The 23,421-nt window shown below is 40.7% G+C and overlaps 1 protein-coding gene and 1 long non-coding RNA gene across 4 annotated transcripts in view; both read left to right on the plus strand.

Moving 5' to 3' along the window:
- Positions 1 to 23,421, plus strand: part of LOC123960804 (probable E3 ubiquitin-protein ligase HERC2) — a 313,987-nt gene that overhangs the window by 133,992 nt on the left and 156,574 nt on the right. The window lies entirely within an intron of this gene.
- On the plus strand, positions 17,116 to 18,127 carry LOC123960806. The gene is made up of 2 exons (XR_006822604.1): positions 17,116 to 17,333; positions 17,743 to 18,127. It is a non-coding gene; the product is annotated as an uncharacterized LOC123960806 (long non-coding RNA).

The raw sequence follows: 23,421 nt of genomic DNA on the forward strand, positions 1-23,421 counted from the left end.
ACAAGCTTCATAACATAGCATCATCGATGTGTTTAGAATGCACTCTGAAAATGTGAAGTTGATCAGATTAATTCTATAGGTGGAGTTTGTTAAAGTTTGGAGCCTGTAAATAAACTTAAATTATGTAGTAACTGAAAATGGCTGACTTCCTGTTGGGTTTAGGGCATTGCACCAAGAGGCTTTTTTGTAGGTCTGGACATACATGTGCCATAAACATTTTGTACATTTCGGTGAAACATGCCACTCTTTAGAGGGCGCTTATGTCAGACCAATATGACACATACATTTTTCCTACCTCTGATGTGTGTGCAAAGTGAGTTTGTGAGTTTTTGAGCACCTTTAGGGTGCCAACAATGCAATTGATTTGGGGAAATAATAATAAAAAAGAATAATTCCTTCAGTTTCTACAAGAGAAAAGGTGCCTACGCGGAGCCCAAAGGATATTAAACGACATTACCCACACCAGCTACAGCCTGTTCACCCTGCTGCCATCTTGGAAGAGATATAGGAGTTTCTGTTTCCACACAACTAGACTGCAGAGCAGCTTTTCCCACCAAGCTGTCAGACCTTTAAACTCAAATTCATCCTCAGCACTGCTCCATTGAATATAGTTTATTTATATTTACCATTTTGTTATTGCTTTTGTATTACTGTATATTGTCTGCTACGAAGCAGAAGGGATTCACAAACTTAATTCCACTCTACAACCTGTTGTAATGTGACAAATAAACCTACCCCACACTCAAAATATAGAGGTCTGGGTGTGTACTTAAAAGGGTACACATGCTTGTCGCTGGGATGGTACCCTTTAGAGAGCCAATTATATACCCCTCGCTGACAGTACATTTATGTTTTAGACCACATTGTACTCTTTCTGTAAGTCAAAAGGTGCACTTCTGGCCTCTTAAAGATCAATATTGTACCTTTGAGGGAACATTCTTCAAAAGTGTACCTGTAAGTACAGAACTGCTCTTGTGACTCCATTTTCGAGTGATAGGGTCCTTCCATGTTTCATGCTCAGGCCTAATAATGTTTTATTTATTTATTTTTGACTGAAATCATCTGAATCATTTGATGTTCAGTGTTTTGAGTTTTAGCGGTCAAATTAAACATAGCCTTCCCCACACCTGCTACATCAACATATGGTTAGTCAGTCATTTCATTAAATTTTTTTTCTTACAACAGCTCTATATTCAGGTAGTTACTGAACAATTTCTATGGTATTGATTTGGCCCTTTAAATTAAGGTCAGTTTGTATTGTATCTGTGTATCATCTACAGTGTGTCGTTATATAGCAAGGCTACTACTACTGCTGGAGCTGTATAACGAAATAACTTAAAAACTAATTTTTAACGAACATCATTTCAAAATGGTAAGTCAGGGCCTGAGCTTTGGCTCTTTCACTTTGAAGAACTGATACTAAAATATTACTTTGGCTATTGATATTTAGACAGATATTTCCCTCAAACTCTACAGCAGTGCATCATTTCATCTACGTGAGATGACATTTTACCATTTTCCCGTAGCTGTTTTATTAAAGTGGCTTCAGATGGGTCATGTCAAGCAATTCACAAAGAAGGAAAAGCGTAAGGATAGAGAGAAAGAGGAAAGGAGAGGTTATGTGATAAGAATATAGATTCTTTATTGTCATTGTATATAAAATACAGCAAAATGCAGTTTAGAGCAAACCATTGAACTTAGTAGCTTTAAAGTCGCACATATAGGTAGGTAAGGAAAGAAGGAAGGCAAGGGATTGAGGGATGGTGAGGACAGGCAGAATCAGCTTGCAGTATTTAAAGTCCAGCTGGTCTCTGGCTCCGAGGGTCTACTTCAAGGACCTCTCTCTCTCTCATTCACACACACAACTACTACACCCAGCTACTCACTCACCCACCCACCCACACAGACACATACACACAGTACCACTCTACACCATTGCTCATTGTCTGGCTCCAAATCTCTCTGTATCCTCACTCCCCACATCATCTCCACCCACCTTCCCTTCTTTACTTTTGCTGTATCTGTCATTTTCAGCCCCTCTCCATTTTTGATCCACTGGCTGACAATGATGAATTTCCCTCAGCTGTATAGGAGTTGGCAGAAAAAGTTTGCTCAGCAAAGTTTTGAAAGTGAAGCGAAGAGAGTGCAGCTTATGATATTAGTTCAAGTTCAACATGGTACTCTGTAAGACAAACTAATTTTTCCTCATTTAACGTCTCCTATGTCTTTTGCAAAATAAGCTTTTTAAGTAAACCAATTGTTTTCTTTTCTTAGGCCATTTTCTCATCACACTGCTATTTTAGGCTTTGTGGTTATGAGTTTAGCCGAGGTTCTTTTAATTGAAAGGTCACCTGCTGATGTCACCAAGTAAACAGAAGCTAAAAATAACATAAGTTTTAGGTCAAGTTAAGTGGTTAAAGTGATAAATAAAGCACAGTGATGATTTGTCTTGATACCTTGATTGAGATGTTTCTGATCTGGTAAATTATGTGTGATTCATTACAAACATATCACTCACAGGCATTACACAAGAGACTTGTTTAACCCCTGTTTTACTATGAACACATGTTGGCTGCATGGAGATAATGATGATAATAAACTTAACTGGTATGTGTAAACCAGGGATGATCTGCAATAGGGTCTCAGACCACAATGAGAATATAGTATCTACAATGCAATGTACATCCCCCTACTTTACACCTCCCGATCACTAAAGGGAATATACAATCTAGTCAGGTAAGATGGTGTGCTGGTCCACTGGCTTGTTCACCTTTGTCTGTTCTGTATGTGTTCTGTATGTATAATACAGCAGATAGCTGGAGGCAGAGTTCAGCTTCATCAGTTCCTTTTTTTTTCATTCAACCTGCATCTCTCTCTTTTTTCACGGTGATAGAGCCAGGTCATGACAGATTCTGGCCTATTACAAGATATAAAATGATCTACTACAATACATTAGTTGTAATTATAGGTTTATTGTAGTAGTTATGTTGTAACCATCTATTAGTAGTTCATTTGTAATTACCCACACTCACTGTCTCGTGCAAAATCTTCATGCTCGCTTACTGGTTCAGATAATCCATGTTTTGCCATTCATGCCAATGGCAATCAAGGTTGGCAGGGTTTTTTGTGTTTGTGTGTTATTTTTTGTCACTTCAGCATAAAAAAAGTTGACACTTAGATTTTCAGCATTCTTTGTTTCATGCCATTAACAGTGTATAGAATAATATTTTTGAGGGTGTTTAAAACATAATGCGTATACTGTATGTGTAAACCATATTTGTTACCTATGGGTGTTTTTGCTCAGACAATTCCCAGCATCACCAAGGAATTTTCTCACTCATGTCTTATGCTTCTCTGCTTTATTAAACTGCTTACTTCAATGAGCCCTATTCTCGAGATGCACAACACCATCACCCTATCATATAAATGCAATCTACAACAGGTTAGAGATTTGAAACACCTGGTTAATTGGCCTAAAGCTTGTACATACAGTAATTCAATTTCAAAGCCTCTATTGGTCCTCCTCTCCCCTTTTCTCCTCTGTCTTCCTCTCAACCTCGCTCCTTCTCTCTAGGATTATGTGCAGGTTACAGAGCTAGCACAGTATGGATTAGCAGGGTCGTTCCTCCATGCTTGGTGCCTCTCTTAATGTGATTATGCATCATCAGGCTTGTTTACCGTTAGGTATTTCATTGTTGAGACCTGACAAAAGTTCAGCCCTCTTCAACCCACTTACTGGTGCCCACGCCCACACACTCGCACCGTGCTTAAGCTGTCAACCCCCCAGCTCATACTGACACACAAACAAACAAACTACACACCAACAAAGAATACCAGTGGCCCAAAATGTTCAGCGCTGCTTTCTTTTGAAAGGCAGTCAAATCTTTCTTTAATTTCATAATGGAATTACATGTATCAGTAGTTGGGTGAAATGCATAACGCTATAATGATCTGAACTGGTACTATTTTTTATCTTAAGGATACCATTAGACAGTGCACTAGAGATCAGGTGTCTGTATGTGTTCCCTTTAGCTTGAGTCTACTATAACCATCTTTAAGCGTCAAGCACCACCTTTCATTAGCCTAATGAAGACATCCTGTTTGCACAGAGCATGGTCTAACTCTGTCAGACTTCGCAGCTATGCACTCCATCAGTGGTGAATGAGCCTCTGTGTGGCCTGAGGGGGGTGTGACTTAGACTCGGTGTGTCATTAGCCATTGATGTTATTGGCTCATTATCTCCCAATTAGGCTGCTATCAGAGCTAGCTGGCGTTTTCATTACAACGTAGACCTCCGTGATCTAACAAAGACCAATGCAGCTGATTAAAGATGGTTTCAGCAATAACATGTCGTGCGAGGTCTTTGAACTCCCTGTGATATAGTTAGAGCGGAGGTGATATAACACAATCAGGCTGATTAGAGAGGGCATGTCTCTTATTGTGCCACTTACTGAGGTTAAGGCAGAGTAATACTGATTAATGCGTTCTTGGTAGCACGTTTTGTTAATAATGTACAGTCAATTATGGAACAGAATAATTGAGGATGGTTACAATTAAGCTTTCAAAAATATTTTATTTTATTTTAAGACTCTCTCAGTGTAAGCACCAACTGGCCCCCTCACCCATGTCATTAAGTGCACATGTATGTATGCACAACATTGTACCCATACAGTGCATGACCTCTGAAGGACAAGTAGAAGTGTACATGTGCGAGTGCGTGTGCACATTAAAGGACTAATCAACTCTGTTAATCACCCAGGGTGGGTCAGCCTGTAAGGCAGGGACAGAAATCGCCTCTCCTCAGGTAAATCAGAACAAGGAAATAAAGTCCTGCAAATTAGAGGCCTAGAAAAAGATTACAGTCACAGTGTTTGTCCTTCACTTTGACCATGGAATTAGTGCCAGCTGGGCAATACTTCTCCCTCATGTTGTATTACTTTTTTAATTAATCTACCACAGACTCCTTAGAGTGATGAGATACATTAGAGTTGTCTGTTAAATGCAGTCAATTATCTAGCTTTGTTCCTACAGAATATGGGAGATAATTGACATATCTTTCTCATGTTTTGACTTAATACAAGTGCATTTTGAGTTTGTGTCTTTTAGTCAAGTTATCATAACAAAACATTCTCCTGTAAGTATGGACTTCTAAGCTTAAAACATATTCATGTTTAGATTCTTTCAGCCAATTAATTGAGGAAAGAAACAACATAATACAGTAACTGGTAGCTTGTTGGTGCGTGTGTGTTCTTGGTGGCCTTGCCGGAGAGCTGCGCTTCTGCCTGTTTACCCGTTAGGGGTTAGTTTCGTGATCCGTGAGAACTCTTTAAGTGTCTGCCTGGTGATTAACTCCACATCGCAGCACAACGTCTTCCCCCTCACTTCATAAATGAGCTTTAATTGAGGGAGCTGGCTCCTTAGCAGGGAACCTCTTTCACTCTGTGTCGATTAAAACGTCATTTTACAGCCAAAAAAGAAACACGTTCCCAATCACTGCCCTTGAATTATTGTTCTGTAGCTCGAGGCTTGTATTTTAAAGTCACTGAATAATTGCAATCAGATTATTCTAATCAAGTGCTGGAACAGTAATTACAGGTTGCAGTCATTTAAGCTGCCCTGGAAGTCCCATACACACTGCTGGTGTGCATATTAAAAGTTTATGTCGCAAGAGATAAATTTAATGAAGATGATTCTAATCTTTCAGCTACTTTTAGATAGGTTTCACACGTGTATGAGACGAGAACAATCTAAATCTCAGCCATCAGAGTGGCAATGCCAAAGGCAGTTATGGTGGATATTTTTCGTACCCTGAGCCATTCTCCTCCTGCCTCCGCAGTCCCCTCAGTCAACCAAGTCCAGGCATTAGTACCAAACGGTTCTCCCAATAGGACTAGACGCGTTTCCTCCCACTCATCTCCCCCCACTGATAACCTCATCTGTGCCCAGGTCTGGATTTCATGTCAAGGCAAACGTTAGGTGACTTAGCGCTGTGCCAAGCTGTCAGAGAGGCATGAGAATTACAATCTGGAGGTCTGTGTGACAGTGGAACCGTCTCTCCTAATCCTGTTTACGCACATCCGCATCACCCCATTCCAAAACAGAAACCTAAGTGTGTGTTTTTTGTCTGTGTGCGTGTGTTTGCATGTGCATTCATATATGTGTGCTTGTTTTCATCACTGTCTGAGTTTGTGTATGTCTTTTTGACTACAGTATGTCTGTGGCTCTCTGTGTGTGTGTGTGTGTGTGTGTGTGTGTGTGTGTCTCTCTCTCTATGCATTGTATTGAGAAGGTGTCGTACATGCTCTGAATGTATAATTCAATATGACTAATCAAGGTGGTGGCTGCCAAACCAGCAGCACTGGCTGACAGACTGGGCCCAAAGCTAATTTGATAAGGTTACAATGCTCTTGAGCCTAGATTCAGATTCAGCAGCAGTAGAAGCACAGCAGCAGTAGTACAGTATTGCATCTTGCGCAACTACCTGAGATACAGTCCCAATTGACTACTTTGGGCTCCCGTCACACCCAGCTATTCCACACCTAATCTCTATTCAGTTAGCTTGGCTGCATAGGAAACATCTCCTTCTGTTTCATATGCTAATCGCTAAAAGCATAAAAAGGGGGGGGGGCAGGGCTCAAAAGAGGAATGGAATTTAACATGATAATAATTATCCACGAAACGCAGTACCTGCGCCTTATGAAACACACAGGCTTATGGGACTCGATCACAATGAAATTGATCGCCATAACGTAGAGCTTGGTGGCGCATTGCTTCAATATGTTGTGGTAAAACAGGTTGCATCAATGGTCAGCCAGTTGAACAGGTCAGTGTTTTTAAATATCTTGGGACAGAGATGGACACATCTCTGTTTTTTTTCACAGCACGCAGAAACTGTGAAGAAAGCCCAGCAGCGTTTACACCTGCTGAGGAAACTTAGAGATTTTAGTGTGAGCAAGGACATTTTAACTAGGGTCTACCGGTCTCTCATTGAATCCATACTCACTTTTAATATCACAGCATGGTATAATGCCCTTACTGTTAAGCATAAAATCAAACTTGCACGAATAATAAATCAAGCTAGTAAGATAATAGGCTCCCCTCAAACTCCCTTAACAGAACTCCATACCCGGTCAGTATTGAGGAAAGCCACTACAATCACACAGGATCCCACCCACCCACTTAACCAATCCTTTCAGTTAATGCCATCAGGTTGACGCTACAGTGTCCCACTTGCAAGGAAAAACACATATAAAAAATCCTTCATTCCCACGGCCATTACTATATTGAACAATCACATATAGAACATATCACATTTTTGTATTCTGCACGTCTGTACAAATAATGTGGATAAATTGTCTTCAGTGTATCTATGTTTTATATATGTTATCTATGTTTTATATGTGTTTTTATGTCTTTTGAGCCTGTCTTGTCAAAGACAAATCTGTCACTTGTGACAGACAAAGTTTTATTATCTTCTTATCTTGTCTTATCTATTTTAATCTCTTTACTGCCCATATTTCTATGTAATTCTGAAGCATGTCAATAAATGTAGTATCTGTTCAAGTAGTTAAAGGAGATTGTATATCGGCTGTGTGTGTTGTCTTGGTGCTTCATGATAATTCAGCATGTGAGATAACATGCTAAAAGCCCACCTTCACAAACTAACTTAAACTGAGCACTTGATGTTGGTGACTAAATCTGGAACTTGCAACCATTAAGCTTTCTTAATTCAGTTGCTTTATCTGTAGTCATATACATCATATCAGTGGTGCACACCATTGCTGATATGTTGCTAATGTTGTGTACAGTCGGGGCTTATTCAATATTCAACAATTCAAAAAATTAAGTTCTATCATGTTGGGAGGTTATCCTTAGCCTGCTGTTCATCGTTACATATTCATCTCTCAGTTGTTTTTTTCTCATACTGTAATGGTGTGTGACAAAGTTTTGTCAGATATTGGAGTTTATAGCCTCCCCAGGGAGAGGCTACAGATGGGTTTTAAGTAGGGCAATGTCGGTCGCTCGGGCAGATCAAACCACTTTGGTACAATTGGGTCTGAGGTGCTGCATGGCCTCTAGGGGCATCAAGCACAGCTTTTATACTCTAAAAAAGTCTTGTTAAAATGTTAATCAAGTTGACCTAGGGGTGTCTTCGGGGTGAACAACATATAAGTTAATTTTAGATTGCAGTATTCCTAATTAGTAATGACGATGATCAGGTTTTCTACGTATTGAATTCTTTCACTGCCTTTGTATTTTGTGTATAGGGAGCACAATCAGGGCTTGTGCAAAAAAATACAGAATGTGAACTGCACAGTGTAGCTCCTTCAAAAGATGGAGGGTTTTCATAAAGAAGGCTGGGAATTGCTTTTAGGTTCATTTACACCAGGGTTTCCTAGTATGCAGACTGGTTTTGTGTGTTTAACATAAATAGGGCAGGTGTCAGAATCAGCTTGATTGTGACATCATTTCTTAGTTTATAAAAATGCAACTCTTTCTGGAGATCAGTGTCTTTACATTAGATATATCATCATTTGGTGAAGCTACAGCAGCAGGACATCCTCTGTCAGGATTCGAGCATACAAATCAGTCAGCTACTAAAGTCAAATAAAAGGAAGAAGAAATGGCGAGAGAGCAAGAGGCAAGGGGTGTCAGCAAATGGTTAAGATAAAACTGGCAGGTTATTACAGTTTTTTCCATTTCAAAGTCCAATATAAAATTTCTATTATAAGGACAATTAATTACCCCTGCAAAATGGCAAATGTGCATCCTTGTCAGGTGGAGTGTACTCTGATGGCCTTTCCTCAAACACAGAATGTGAAGATTTGATCTCTTCTAATGGTTCTGCAGGAAAGGGTAATTACGGCATGGTCAAAGCTAATTTGCTTTCTGCCAGATGAACTGTTGTATTTTATTGCAGGCTGACATTTTAAAGTAATTATGGCACTGTTGACCCCAGACAATTTCAGTTCTAGTCCTGGGTCTTGGGTGATCCCCACGCTCTGTCTTTCTCTCTCTGTCTTTCTCTCTCTCTCTCTCTCTCTGAATGGAAGTCAGAAGCGTAACAAGGTAATGACACGGACGGAGAAAGCCATATGGGGCTCCTCCATCCAGCTTGTAGCCTCAAACCTTCATATCATCATTACCCACCATGCATTTCACATCGACTTTGCATCCATATAGAAATATATGCCACTGCCATGATGATGTGTGTGTGGACATGTGTTTTCTCACAAGTGCGTGCATGTTGGTCCAAGTACAAGCTTGTGTGTGTGTGTGAGGGTAATGTGTATTGTCCTTTCATCCCTGGGTTGCATTTATTGCCCATCCCATAGATCCATGTATCGATGAGGGTGTAATTATGTGCTTCAGTGATCATCTCTGTTTCTTTACTGCGCAGGAATTAAGTAGGCAAAGGTCAGTGTGTGCTCCCTGAAAATTGCCTGCAGAAAATCATATGGCTATGAGAGCAATTATGGATCCCCCCCCCCCTCCCTCGAACTCTTTTTCTCAGTGTTTCTCCTTTTGTCGATGAACATTTGAGCAGATGTCAATCGATGTGTGCTTCTAGCAACCTCCGTATTTGTACTGCTGCAACCCCTTAAATTATCTCTCATGTATTCTCTAGTTGTTTTGGAAATGCATGCAGACACACACAGTGGGAAAGTACGCTAATGAAAACAATAGCAAGGAAGTGCTTCATTACCCCAGAAGATTGTGTGATGAATTATAGTGGCAGCAGAACACAATATATACAATTTATAATGTACTGTTTCACCTATTTTTTCATATTCTGTTGCACTGATTTGGATAAAGTGAAGTGAAAATCCAGTTTTTGTCTAGCCAATGTGTTGATATGTTGCTAATCCTAGTTAGCACCTGATGATTCCACCTCGCCTATCATCAAAGATATTTCAGCCAGGAAGCGTAATTATGTGTCTTTTCAGTTGATGGTGGAGATTTAGCCACAAAGTTGGACACAATTAGTGTGACAGTCCCCAATTATCAGAACCCCTGTAACAGTAGAGTCCCAGGTAGTTTCGCCAAGTTATCAGAATTTTTCAGAGCATTCAATGTTCAGAGAAAATGGCACAAGAGGGATGCTCTCTATCTCCCTTGCTCAGTATATCTTCCCCCGTCCTTTACTAAGCATACTCCTCTGTTTCCTAATATCATTCTGAATCTAATAAAGACTGACACTTGTGACATTTCAAACATGTCGCCACCAACAGCTCCTTCCTAACAAAAGAGCCCCCAGTGCTACACGTTTTAATGGCGGAGCAGAGCAGGCCGGTGCAGCCCAGCCCAGCAGGTGTCTCCCACACATCCTGGTACTGAGAAACACTCCCTCTCATTCAGCCTGTCACTGAACACAATGGCACAAAAAGCTCTTGCCTGACGTGTGCACAATGGCCACCGTGCACAGACGGGGCCTATAGCATTTTGATGCCCACTGTCTTAAAAAAAATGTATGTGTAAACATGGAATCGAGGCACTTTAGAATTGGCAGTATCAATAATATAGAGGAGATGATATGAATTAAGATAAATTTCTTCTCAGAACTGCTTAAATTTGCAATATTAGTAATAAAATATCCACAATTATAATCTAAATGTTGATAAAATATATGAAATTCATTAAATTAATTGACTTTAGTTTTAGACATTTTTCTGTGCACAACAGTGATAGTATAACTTTATGACTTAAGTTCATTATATATATCTAAAAATACATTGCTAAATACATGGACATTACTCAAATCCTGAACCTGTGCACCTGCTGTATAGATTATACTGAGTAAATTTACACCAACTACATTTTTTTTTACAAGGAGCCAAGCGTCCTGGATCATTTTCCCTTAACAGCATCTCGGTTCAGCAATTGAAGTTGTGCCTAATACAAAAGGGTTTGGGGACCTCTACAACCTCTATAAACAATCGGGTAGAAGGATCAAAGGCAACAGGGCTGTTCTCTGCTGCCTGTAGGGGTTGTAAATGAATATATAGCCTGCTGTGCATTGTGTGGCAGATATTTCTTCTTCGTCTCTCAAAGAACAGCATGCCTAATTATAAAAGGCTTGTCAATTGCCTGATACAACTTTGATAATGTGAGCCTCCAGCTTAATGCGCAGTACAATTATGTTTTCAAGAAGCAAAGCTATAGTTCTTGCTAATCACATTCACCTTAGTAATCTAATAATAACTATCGCTCTCATTAGTATGTATTGAAGTCCTTGCAAGGTGATGGCCTTGTTACAATGTAAAAATGTACTGTAACTGTAAAATTGTCATATAGTCAGGAGATATTCAGGAGATTAATTCCTGTTGAGCTCAGCAATGTTTTAATCACATTATGAATAGCCTTTTCCGCTGGAGACTTAAATATTCTGGATAACCAGACCCATTGATGGGCATGTATTCATATGCTCACGTGTATGTTTGATTAATTAGAACATTTATTTATTTTCATTAACACATGGTTCCAGAATGTCAATATTCTCTCACAAACCTAGGTCCTAAAATGAGATTAAACAGACAGTCTGTGATTAGTAATGTTTTGATTTACTGTCATGGAGCACTCAGTACCTGCAGTATGTAGCCGACCACCTTATGGCATTCCATAGGGTGACTAACTTTTTCTCACCAGGTTTACTTTGTAATCTTCTGATAAACATACCATATGTTCTCACTTAATGTAATTTGTTTGACATGCTGTGTCTGTGTGTGTATTTACGAGTAAATGAGAAATAGAGAGACAAAGAGAGAGTGAGTCCATGCATGTAAACTCAAGGTGCGAGCATGTACATGTGTACTTTTTTATTATAACACAACATTAAGGTGCAATGAAGTCTCTATTGTCTCCTCTCTCTGCCAGATAACATGTTGTGATTACTTTTTAAGTTATCAAACTGACTCTTCTGAGTAAATTAATGAAGGTACTATACTTGCACATTTTGCACCCTACTTGTTGTTAATATATCCACCTTTCTTTGATAAAATCAGGCATTAAAGGTGGGGAATGCGAAATCCAATACCATGACAAATACCATGATATAGAGCGAACAACTACACGGCAAGTTAGTTAGGTTGTGGGTTAGTTGCTGCTGCGAAGCTATCACGCAGATAGGTGGAGGCGGTCCCAGCACTAGCACATCTGTTCGAGACTGCTGGAATGGCGGGAATAGTGTTGTGTGGATCGGCCTGAGCCACTTTGCTTGTTTGTTTGTTGTCACAGAGTGTATAAACACCAGATTCATTTTCAGTGTACAAACCGAATGGATAGCTAGCAGACTCTTGAGGAGATATTCACAAAATTTGACAGATATTTTAAGTTTGACTGCATGGCAATCCAGTAAACTCAGATTAGCTCAACTAAACTGTTTTGAGAATGTGTGTTTCTGTGGTTTGTATTTTCTCTATGGGGTTGGGTTGTGACGAGACATTCAGCTCACAAGATCGAGACACGATATTGCCTCTACACAATTTTTACGAAATCTTCAATGCTAAATTATCTGAAGATTTTGAGTATTAAACACCTAATTTCCTGCATTCTAGTGATTTCTTCTGCATCAATTTCTGCCTTTTCTGCTTCAATTTATGCTGGAAATGTGTTGAAATGGAAATGTATTTATGTAAACGGAAATACAAAGTTCAGGTGGCATGTGAAAATTCAAAATCTAAAACTATAACAGACTATAGTAAAGTAAATTTTCCAGGCATTCTGTTTTGCTTTCAGATATGTTTTCTCCTGTAGAAGTTTCCTTATTTAATATCATCCCTGCTGGGACAGCACACATGCAGGAATGATTTACGCTCAACTGTTGAGTCTTTTGTTTGGGGAACTAACCTCTTTAAATGTGATTGTGGCACCATTTCACCTCAATGATAAATTATTTCAGTTATAAACTCCTGAGCTTTAATAGCTCCTGTGTTTCAGCAGGTTTTATGCTCATGTTCAAAACTTTCTTCACGTTCAAAATCTATCCCACATAACTGTGTTCCCTAACATGTCAGGGAAAAGATCATTTTTAAGTCCATCTGCCCTATACTCTGATATTACGTTATTGCTCCGCTGGTTATATCCTCACAGAAATCTGTTTGGGACTGCATGTTAGATGAAACCGAAACTTACTGAAAACACTACTGTTCAGGCAGAAATCTCACCATATGTTAACTTCAGCACTTCTCATAAAGTGGAGCTCACAGTCCCAAACCGAGCAAGTTTGCGCTTCAGTTTTTAGATGTGTATCTTGCAAAACTTTACCAGCTACGATACCACTCGTCATACAGTAAGTGTCTCGTTCACTTGATTACTGTCATGGTGTATGCCAGTTTTGCATCAGCTGGGCAGTGTTGATTTGCTCCACAAGTCAACGTTATAGTAAATGTTAGTTATACATTTATTTTTTGCTGTGTAGTAATAACGATTTGTGGCGTGAGACCGTGGAACGAGATCTCGTCACACCCGTACTATAGACAAATATTTACTATGGATATCAGTGTTATATTATTTTACTGTTTCCTTGAGGCTTAAAAAGACAAAGGTTTCTTTTGTTCATGGGACTGGGTCTGTGTTAGCCTAATTGTTTGTGTGATTCAGAAAGGCAAACTCATGGCCAACTGTTAGCTGAAGGAGTCACATTTCAGCAGACATGATTAAAACAAGGTGATTCTAGATAACTGAATTGTGTTTACGTAAAGTTGTAACATCTTGTTGCATTATTGTCGAGTTAATGTAATGATATGTTCCTTAAGCACTTGTGGCTCAGGCTGAGGTTACAGGTTGGTCCCTGGAGGTGGTGATGATGATAATAATAATGTGACTTCTATAATAGGTTAGACTTCTTCTGGCCTGTCTGGTCTTGAATGTGCCTTAGAGCCCCGTCTTGATCACTGTTGGATGAGGTTCTTAGTAAGAAAAAATGGCTCTTTAATTCATCATGCAATCAACCAACCATGTAATTTAAATACTTCTATGGGAATTAGTGTAATGTTATGATAATTGCTATACAATTTAGTATAATTTTTCCCCTGGTTGAAATGACTCGATTGTTCACTGTAAAGGTGGGTAACTCGAGGCTTTTAATTGGTTTATAAATTATTTGAAAACAATATAAGTAGTCTGACGGAGTTTACTGGTGAAACATCTATCTGTTCCACATTAACCGAAGTAAACCTCAAATGTGGAAGAAATCTATTTTCTGGTATTTTTCTTAGACGGAGAAAAACAGAATGATGAGCAAGTATGTGCATGCCTCAAAGAGCTGTATTGAAGATTATTGAATAGTGCTGCGGTTTCAGTAGATGAGGCTGTAGAGAAACACATGCTGGAGTCAAAGTTGGAGTTGAAGGAAGTCAATGTTTCCATTTCCTGTGTTTTCTTTTCTTTGTGTGTTTTACATCCAGGTCATCACCCTGTTTGCAACACAGGCTGTGTCGCAGGGCTGAGTGGCTAAGAGTACACACACACACACACACACACACACACACACACACACACACACACACACACACACACACACAATAACCGTGTATTTGTGTGTCTGGCTGCCTTCGTGTATATGTCCACAGTGTGTATAGTGGGGGCAGGGGCATTGCTTTCACAGCCCATCACCTTCACTTCCACACCCAATTTGTCATGAGTGTCATGCATCAGGGTGAAAGCTGAGGAAGTCACCACAAGAAAATGGCTGCTTCCACATCACAAATGGGGGAAGAGAAGGGGCAATGGCTCGGGGAAGGTGGCAGCGGTGTTGCACTGTGGCCGAAGCGAGACAGTGAGAATGGGGGAAAAAAATAAATAAATAAATAAACAAACACACAGTTGCTCTCTCCACTGATTGTGTGAAAGCAAATGGCGACCTCTCAACATCCTACATCAGTAACCTGAAAGGAACTGCTGCTCTCGAGTTTTCCCCAGTGCTGTGTGGTGGCAATGCTAAGTGAGTGGGTGTGGTAAGTGACATGGCTGCCAAGGCTCTGACTCTGACTGATGAGCTGTGCGGTTGGTACTGGGCATCTATAAACATCTGCCCTGCTCTTGAGTGACAGGTCATTAGCAGTTTAATCAGATTCTAGCGTCAGCGCTGGTTGTGATTATTGGTTCATACTAGCCCCTCCCTGACTCTGCATGCAATTATTGCTTTTGATGGTTTCTCTTGTGTTTTGGTGTTTTCTTTTAGTTCAGCCAGGCGACACACTCTATTTACATCAGTGCAAACTCTGAAACATGCTGTGCACGTGTATTCTCAACATTTGTATTATTTCTGATAATAAAAGAAAGTGAAAATAAACTTCTATCTAGACCTGAGCTAAAACGCCCCACAAAGAGCCACATGACAGTGCTGCGTATTTGAGGTGTCTATGTACCTTCATGTACACATTTCCATGACTTTTATGTTGGCCTAAGCCGAGTGGTCAGAAAAGCCATTACAGAGGGGTAAGGCTTGTAGCTGCAGGATTATGGACTATTGAAGTCTATGTTCGTCATGCTGGAAACTATCAGTGACATCTTCACCCGGTCAAATCCCACCGCATTAGTCCCTCAACTGACTGACCTGCCTGTACAATAAGGGCAGTGACTCAGACACAGATGCCATAAAGTAGAGATTACAACATGCGTCACAACCAACAAAAGAACTCTCTGTTATGATGGACTATAATTACTATTAGCCGTTATTTTTTAGCATATTGCATTGATGTTTTGTTAATATTTTTTAATTCACTATTTATTTTTAATGTATTTGCTTTGGTGATTTTTATACTATTCATGTGTATAATATTAGCATTTCTCTCGAAGCTAGTCATTGATGTACACCAGGTAGCATGTTTCATGCTGACAGTATAACTACTGGAAACTCATCAAACTGTGTTAACATTAGGAGGATGTGTACAGACAGGGAATGCAGCTGAATACTGACTTGGCTGATGTGCATATTTGGCTCTTGATTGACACATGTTTTATTTTGGTACAATGTTCTCATTGAGGGGTCCGGTGTGAAGCAGGGCTGGGGGTTGGACGGCAGGGATTTCAACCTGATTAAATGCACCCTCTCTGAGACATGGCTTCACAAAGGCAGGCACTGGCAAACTCCAGCAGCTAGAAGAAGGGAGACAAAAAGAATGGGGCTTTAAACAGAAACCAAAACAATCTTGGGTAAAATAGAGATTGTGGAGCATGCACCGCAATATAAGAATATATATCTATTAAAGTGCTGTGTTAGTGGAATCCACATTATGTGGAGCATTGACAAAGAGTAAAACAGGTTGAAATCTAAAATCTAATGGTTGAATAACAAATGAAGTATGATAGAATGAAAGCTGCCAGTGTTTTTTTTTTTTAACCTTTTTTCAGTAGATGACTTAATTTACACAGGAAAGGCAGGGCTCCCTCTGAAGGACTGCCTCCCTCTCTCTTTCTTTCTCCCCCTCACTCCCTGCTTCTCTCCTTCTCTCCTCTTTGGACTGTACCGTGACCTTCATTGGCGTTCCACCTGCAGGAAGCCATGTTTGATTCTCTGTCCGCCGAGACGCCTGCTTGACAGCAGAATGGTGTCATAGGACAGAGTGGAGGAATTTCTCTTTCTCTGTCATCATTAAGGGGCTTCCCCCTATGGTGAGGGGGATGAAAAGTACGATTTAATGTTCTCTGGAGAGTGGCAGCAGAAGAAAAGCTCAAAGCCCTGCATGCTGGTTTCTGAGTGGGTCACTCCAGCCCTTGCAGCGAATGGGATGTCCCTTAGGAATTTGCCATAGACCGGCCTGAAAGGCTGGGGATTAAGACCCTTTTAAGGATGGAAATGTAACAAAAGGAGCACTTTTATGATGTAGCAGCATAAAATGAGGGGGTCCATTGTGTAACTGATTGCAAAAGATCTTTGAAACAGGCGGCTCTGCACTGCATGGTCGCCTGGCCCAGTGGGCTTTAACGGCTTGTACAAAATGACTTGTCTACATTAGGGACAGAGTGGCTCTCGTTTAGGAGGCAGTGTAGAAGATTATTGGTTTGTTTCTATTTTCACCCTTTGCTCCGCCCTCCCTTTCCTTCTCTCTCACTTACTCCCTCCTCTCCGTCTGCTATCAATGCTGGATTGAAAGTGGCGACAGTCCCAGTGAAAGTTGGTTAATTTAGAGCGAGAGAGAAGGTAATTAGCATGCCCTCAGGCGTGGCTAAGATAGAATAGGAGGCACTAGTATGGCTTAGATGTGAATGTGAAACACAATGCTTGGTTATGAGGCAATAGTGACCAGATGCTGTGACTGCTCACAGCAAAAGCCAATCCTGTGAGAGAAAGAAGCTGCCCAGGCAACGTCACCACACAGGCAAATTTAATTGTAAGTTGATGCTAATTGTATGCTAAGAGTGTGGTGTCAAATGTCAGAAATGAATTCGTCAGTGGTTTTCTTATTACTTGTTAGTTATTCTGAGGTTACATAATAGTTCATTGTGATACCTTTAGTTACAGGAAAAAGCATGGTGGAGAAGGAGAGTGAGAATGAAATTTATTATCTGCTAAAAATCTTTAGAAACTTGACTGTATTACACTTGAGCTGTACCCAACTGAAGTGCACTCTAGTGATGGACAGTGGAGCATCTTGTGGACACTTGTTGTAGCATGTGACATTTGAATGAAAGCAGATCTTTTGTACCAGTTATTTCCATTTGAATTTACAATGAGTGTCTGTGTTTAAATTAACAACACATTTAGGCAGTGAATGAAAACTTGTCTTTCTGTGGGAGTAGGAAAACACACGAGAGAGGCCAGTGAACACTAGAGGGGGAGCTTACCCATGGTGCAGCCTCAGCTGGTCTGACAGAGGGAGCTGTTCTCTGGGCCCCACCATATCCATGCCTTTTATCACCCCTCCATTCCCACCTCTCCTTCCTCCACCTCCAGCTCAGGCAGTGGGAGACCTTCAGGGATCAGAGGGCAAGGGTCGAGAAGAGCAGCAGGCCTTTTTATTGTCGTTCTCCCAGAAACGAAAGGGGAAGACGAGAAAAAAATGTCCAAATGTGTTTTTTTGTATATTAATGTGAATGCCTACATCGACATCCCGGTTGAATCTTTTCAAATACTGTGTTCAAACCAGATATAATATTTCGAATAAATATGCATGTGTTATAATTACTACAGGGGTTCAGCAATAGATGTGTTTGTACAGTCTGTGTAAGGCGAATAAGTTGTGAACAGAGGTGTTTGGAGAGAGGGGGGTGGACTGGCTGCTGAGTTTGTAAGTAGGGGGAGAGAAGTTTAGGAGGCCTCACACTGTGATATGGAGCCCTTAAAAGGCCTCTGGAGGGAGTGTAATATCAAGAGCAGGATTATTCCCCAATCCCTCTTCTCCTCCCCCTCCTTCACTCCCCCTCTTCTTCTCTTTCTCTTCTCTCTTCAACTGACCCTCATCACCTCCTCCCTCACTCCCCACATCATTTAAATGTCTAAAGAGTAATTGAATGAATTATCATAAAATTTTGACAAATTCATTGACTCGGCAGGCTGAGTGAGCCAAACGTTTCCTTCCATTTGCGTCTAATAAGACATGACATTTGAGAATAGTTTATGAGCTGGTTAGACCTTTTGCGTTTTCCCTTGGTTCCAGAAACAAAAGGCCAATAAGTGTATACAGGGGGGAAACCTTAAATACAACAGACTGCAGACTTTTAAGGGGAATGTGGTGACTACAGCCTGAAACATGGCATTCATCCATTCTGCACTCCTACATATTCACTGTGCAAAATTCTTTTTTTAAACTTGTTTTGAAGACAGGCTTCACAAACCGAAGCCAGTAGCAAAGTGAAAAAGGAACTGTTGTGGGGGATGGAATTTAGCGCTGCACAGACTGTTCTCTCTGACCTCGGTGTTCCCACATCAAAGGGCCTCCCCAGCCCACTTCCCTCGACGCGAGCTGAAAAGAGGTCTTTAGTGCGGAGGCTTGTGCTTGTGTGTGTGTATGTGTGTGGTGTGTGAATGTGTTGAAACCTTCAGGCTGCCTTGTATGCTGCCAATATGTGGTGCTAGATGGCGATACCAGGTTCTTGGGCTTCAATTGAAACCCTTTTTGCTGAGGAAGGGAGTGGAGAGGGTAATAATATTTTGTGCATTTTCCTTTAGAAGTATGCCTTTTCACTTGTTTCTCTCCCCACTTTTCTATATCATATAAAATAGTAGGATTTTGAAAGCAGTACGGCTCACTGTAGTTCATTAAACACACACAACAAGTGAATTGAAGTGAGAGGTTGGAGGTTAGAAAGCAATGTGGCGTATTTGGAAGAGTTCCATGTTTTTCTCTTGTTGGCCACAGCTGTGTGTCCTCTGTCTTTTGATGAGGGCAAACGGAGTAAAATCTGCTGAGGATGTGGGTCACATGCACAGGGCGGTGAACCCCTGCACCAAAGAAATTCATGACACACACAGCAGCTCACAAAAATGCACACGTTCTCACACACACACACACACACACATACACACACACGCCAAAACGTGTAATGATTCTTGTTAGAGCCACTTGTTCCTCGTGTGGAATTGTTTGTTAGAGGCAGAAGCTTGGGCGTTTGCCGTGACGAGATGAAACAGCCAGCTTCCATGCCTCCATGTGACGCAACAGCTGCGCCTGCGATGTCTGCCCCCCCGCCTCCAGTTACAACCCACACAAATTCACACACACATATTCTATTCATGGGCATTCAAATGATACAATCATACCAAATGCTAAGTAAACATCACTTGTATATTGCACAGTAAAACGCCCCTCACGTACAAAAGCACGCACACCTTTCCCTTCACCGACCACACAAATGCACACGCACAGAGACACACACGACTTACACCACTACTCCTACTGGGTGAAAAATAAGTATTTGCTGACAGGCAGAGAGAGGGCCGCCACCATGTGCCCACATCCGGCTGGCAAACGGGTCGATACATCATGGTGCTCCCCTCTCATCCGGCCCCGGCTCCACTGCCAGGCCAAATCGAGCATGTTATTCTCTGCTCACATCTGATTTCCCCCAGCCACCCAGTGACTGAGGAGTCGCGTCTCCTACAATGGAGCGAGAGAGAGAGACGGATAGTGGGAGAGCAGGAGAGCAAATCTGGACACACGTTCCTGCACACACCCACGTGTACATGCACAATCCAGACAGTGAAACCGACAAAGAAAGCTGCACGCCCTAATAAGCAAGCGCAAGCACACACACACACACGCACTCACGCACACACACACACACACACACACACACACACACACACACACACACACACACACACACACACACACACAAACACACTCGCTGACCTCTGTGCTTGCCACCACAAGGCTGCCACTGATCTTCAAATACAGCAGAACATCAATCAGTTCGTGACTCCCTTTTAGTGTCATTTTTCTTCCTTCCCCTGGCTTTTTGTCCTCATCCTCTCAACCTTTCCTCTGCTCCTTGAGTATTCTTACAGGCGTCTGCTCTTTCTGGCTGAGCCTGCAGAGCATAGGTCATATTTAGTTTATCTCTCAGCTCCCCCTCGCATATCAGGACTGTAAAATATCCCAAAGAGATAGAGCTGGATAATATATGTAAATCCAAATTGTTGTATCTCAGGCACTTATTTATTCCACTTTTTTATGGAAATCTTTTTGATTCTCTCTCTCTCTCTCTCTCTCTCTCTCTCTCTCTCTCTCTCTTATCCTAACCCTCCCCCATCCTGCCTCAAAGTCTCCCTGCATCATAAACTTGAACGATACACAAATGTTTCATCCCAGGACTGTAACCCGTGATAGTATACAAGAGAGAAAACCTTTTGAATCGTCTCATAAAATAAACTTCACAATGATATCTTAGTTTTTCCACAAGACAAATACTCAACAGATATAAACATTGTTAATGTTTGCAGAATGCTATAATTATCTGCTATTAGTAATTGACACAATATAATCAACGCAATATATTCAATGTACTGCGCTACACAATTTTATCTTCATGATCAGCTGTTAATAAATAAATTGTTATTGCTTTCCCATAGTTATTAGAAATTAATCACAATGTTTAAAGCCTCATCATTATTGCTGTGCAGTATTTATAGCTCTATCTCCCCCTTTTCATAATAAATAATACACACAAAATTGAAATCCATGTGCTTAACACAGTGTTTTAGCTGTTTAAATGTTGGTCCTTGGTTCTAATTTGTGGTCTTGCTTTTTGTCAACAACTCAATAATGCTCACATTCAGAGCCCAATTAAGTGTGACTGTGTTTATTTTTAGCTTTATGGCAAATGAATTAAACTTCTCAGTGGAAGACTATTAGACATTCCCTGGCAGCAGCAGCCTGCCAGCCAGCCAGCTCGCTGCTTTGGGAACGTCAGCGCACTGAACACTCACCCCGCAGAGCACATAATCGTGTTTACTTGGTTGAGGTCCCAAAATAAGTGTTATCTTAATTAATAAACAAATTACAAAATAATATAAAAAAACTCGTCAGCATAGAAGTTCATCAATTACCAGGATTAGTCGGGGAAGAAGCATGTAATCTACACAGAGACATTTATAGGGCAACGATTGTGCCACCTTCCCCATAAGCCTTTATTGTGATGAAATTTGGAGCAATAAAGCACCTTCCCATTTCCCCTGACAAATCCTGTACTCCTCCTCAAAATCAAAAGGTGAAGCATTTAGCAGTCCGCCTCTAATGGGTAAAGCCGTGTGACGAATGAATTGCCCTACACACATCCAGTGGTGTGCTTAAGAGGGTGGAAAGTCAAGAAAACAGAGTGAAAGGAAATTAGAGACAGACTGGGAGAGTAAGAGATCAAGCTATTAGGTGTGGTGATATACTTTTTAATGAAAATTCATAGATTTATTCTATAATAATATATTTTAGGGTTTTAATGTTATATAGGTTTTATACTGGATACAAGGGATATTTATGACATATTGCAACATAAATTACTTTTTACTATATCCTGCTGGGAAGATTTAAACTGTTCCCCCTCCACATTTTTTGTCTTAGCTCTAGCTCAACACAAGCTGTTAATTATGTACATTGGAGTGAAGTGCAGACTGAAACCAACATTGTCTCATCTGGCATACTGAGTCCTGCTTTACGTCTCTCCCAACACTTTATTTCTAGTAATCTGCTGATAGAACCTATGGATTATGAACACCAGAGAATCATAAGTAGGTTTCTGGCTCTCTTACCTGAGAATTTGCAACAGACCCCTCTCAGCTCACTCACGGAGTGGAGGGGGGGGGGGATACATGGATAGGATGCACAGGCAAAGGAAATCTCCATGTCTTTCCTTTGATATGTATATTTCCTACCACTTTCTAAATCGGATATTTTTCCCCTCCCTTCACCAAATGCCACTCTCTTTTACCCGCTACAGTAGTCCTTTTTTATTGAGGATCAGTTTGTGTTTTCACATCTTCCTTCTACATGAGAGTAGACACATCTAATATAGCTTTGATATGCTTTAGACTGGCATTTTCATCTCTACTTGTGAATGTGTTAGTCTTTCATATTATAAATATATACAAGGTGATTCATTGCCAGTTTACAGAACATGCACTACCAGCTTTTATTTTTAATTCAAGGATGATGGGTGTATCCGTAGCTGCATCTGTCTGAAAGTGGACTTTTTCATGCTCAGTCTCTAAATGGACTGTCTAGGTCTAGTTAATATCACATCTACTGTACAACTTTAAACCACTTCTTTCCATGTCTCAGTGTCCAGATGTCAGCGTGTCTAAATGTACCTTCTTTATATGATAGTGCTCGCTATTGTGTTCTCAATTACCTGGCATTAATATTTCCATCCCTGCTGGGATTGATTAAGTGTGTTGTCTGCCTGCCATCCATCACTGCCTCCTGGGCAGCCTGGAGTCGCCGCAGAGTGATGGGCAAACCTTTTGAGGAACTCGTTGTAAATGTCAACAAAACATCTCCATGGGGGTGTCCAGGCTTCTTTTTGTTTTCACGCTTTCTGCGTTCTTTATGAAGACATTTATGTTTCCACACATCTACATATTACCCTCATATATACAATATTTACATGAGCTGATGGCTTTATCAGTTCGTGATTCTTGGGCATGAATCTACTAGACAAAATGAAGTGTGTTTAGTCTTGTAGTTGTCTTGGGTATGTAATTAAAATGTAAAAGAGCTGATACATGGTGTTTGAGGGTAATTATATGGGTTACTGTGCACCTATTTACAATTTAGAATTACCCCGTGATATCTTCCTCCATACTTCATATACACTACAGTGTAAGCTTTTGCATTGTATTAAATATTGAGTCACTCACATTGAGCAACTAATACGAGCAACCATCATGTGTTCAAATAAAGTAATATTCAAAGGTTAAGATATCTCTTCACAAGGTGTAATGAGCACCTCTGCTCGATTGTTACCATAGGTGTTCCAATCCTGGGA

Source organism: Micropterus dolomieu, linkage group LG21 (assembly GCF_021292245.1).
Source record: "Micropterus dolomieu isolate WLL.071019.BEF.003 ecotype Adirondacks linkage group LG21, ASM2129224v1, whole genome shotgun sequence".
NCBI classification, from domain to species: domain Eukaryota; kingdom Metazoa; phylum Chordata; class Actinopteri; order Centrarchiformes; family Centrarchidae; genus Micropterus; species Micropterus dolomieu.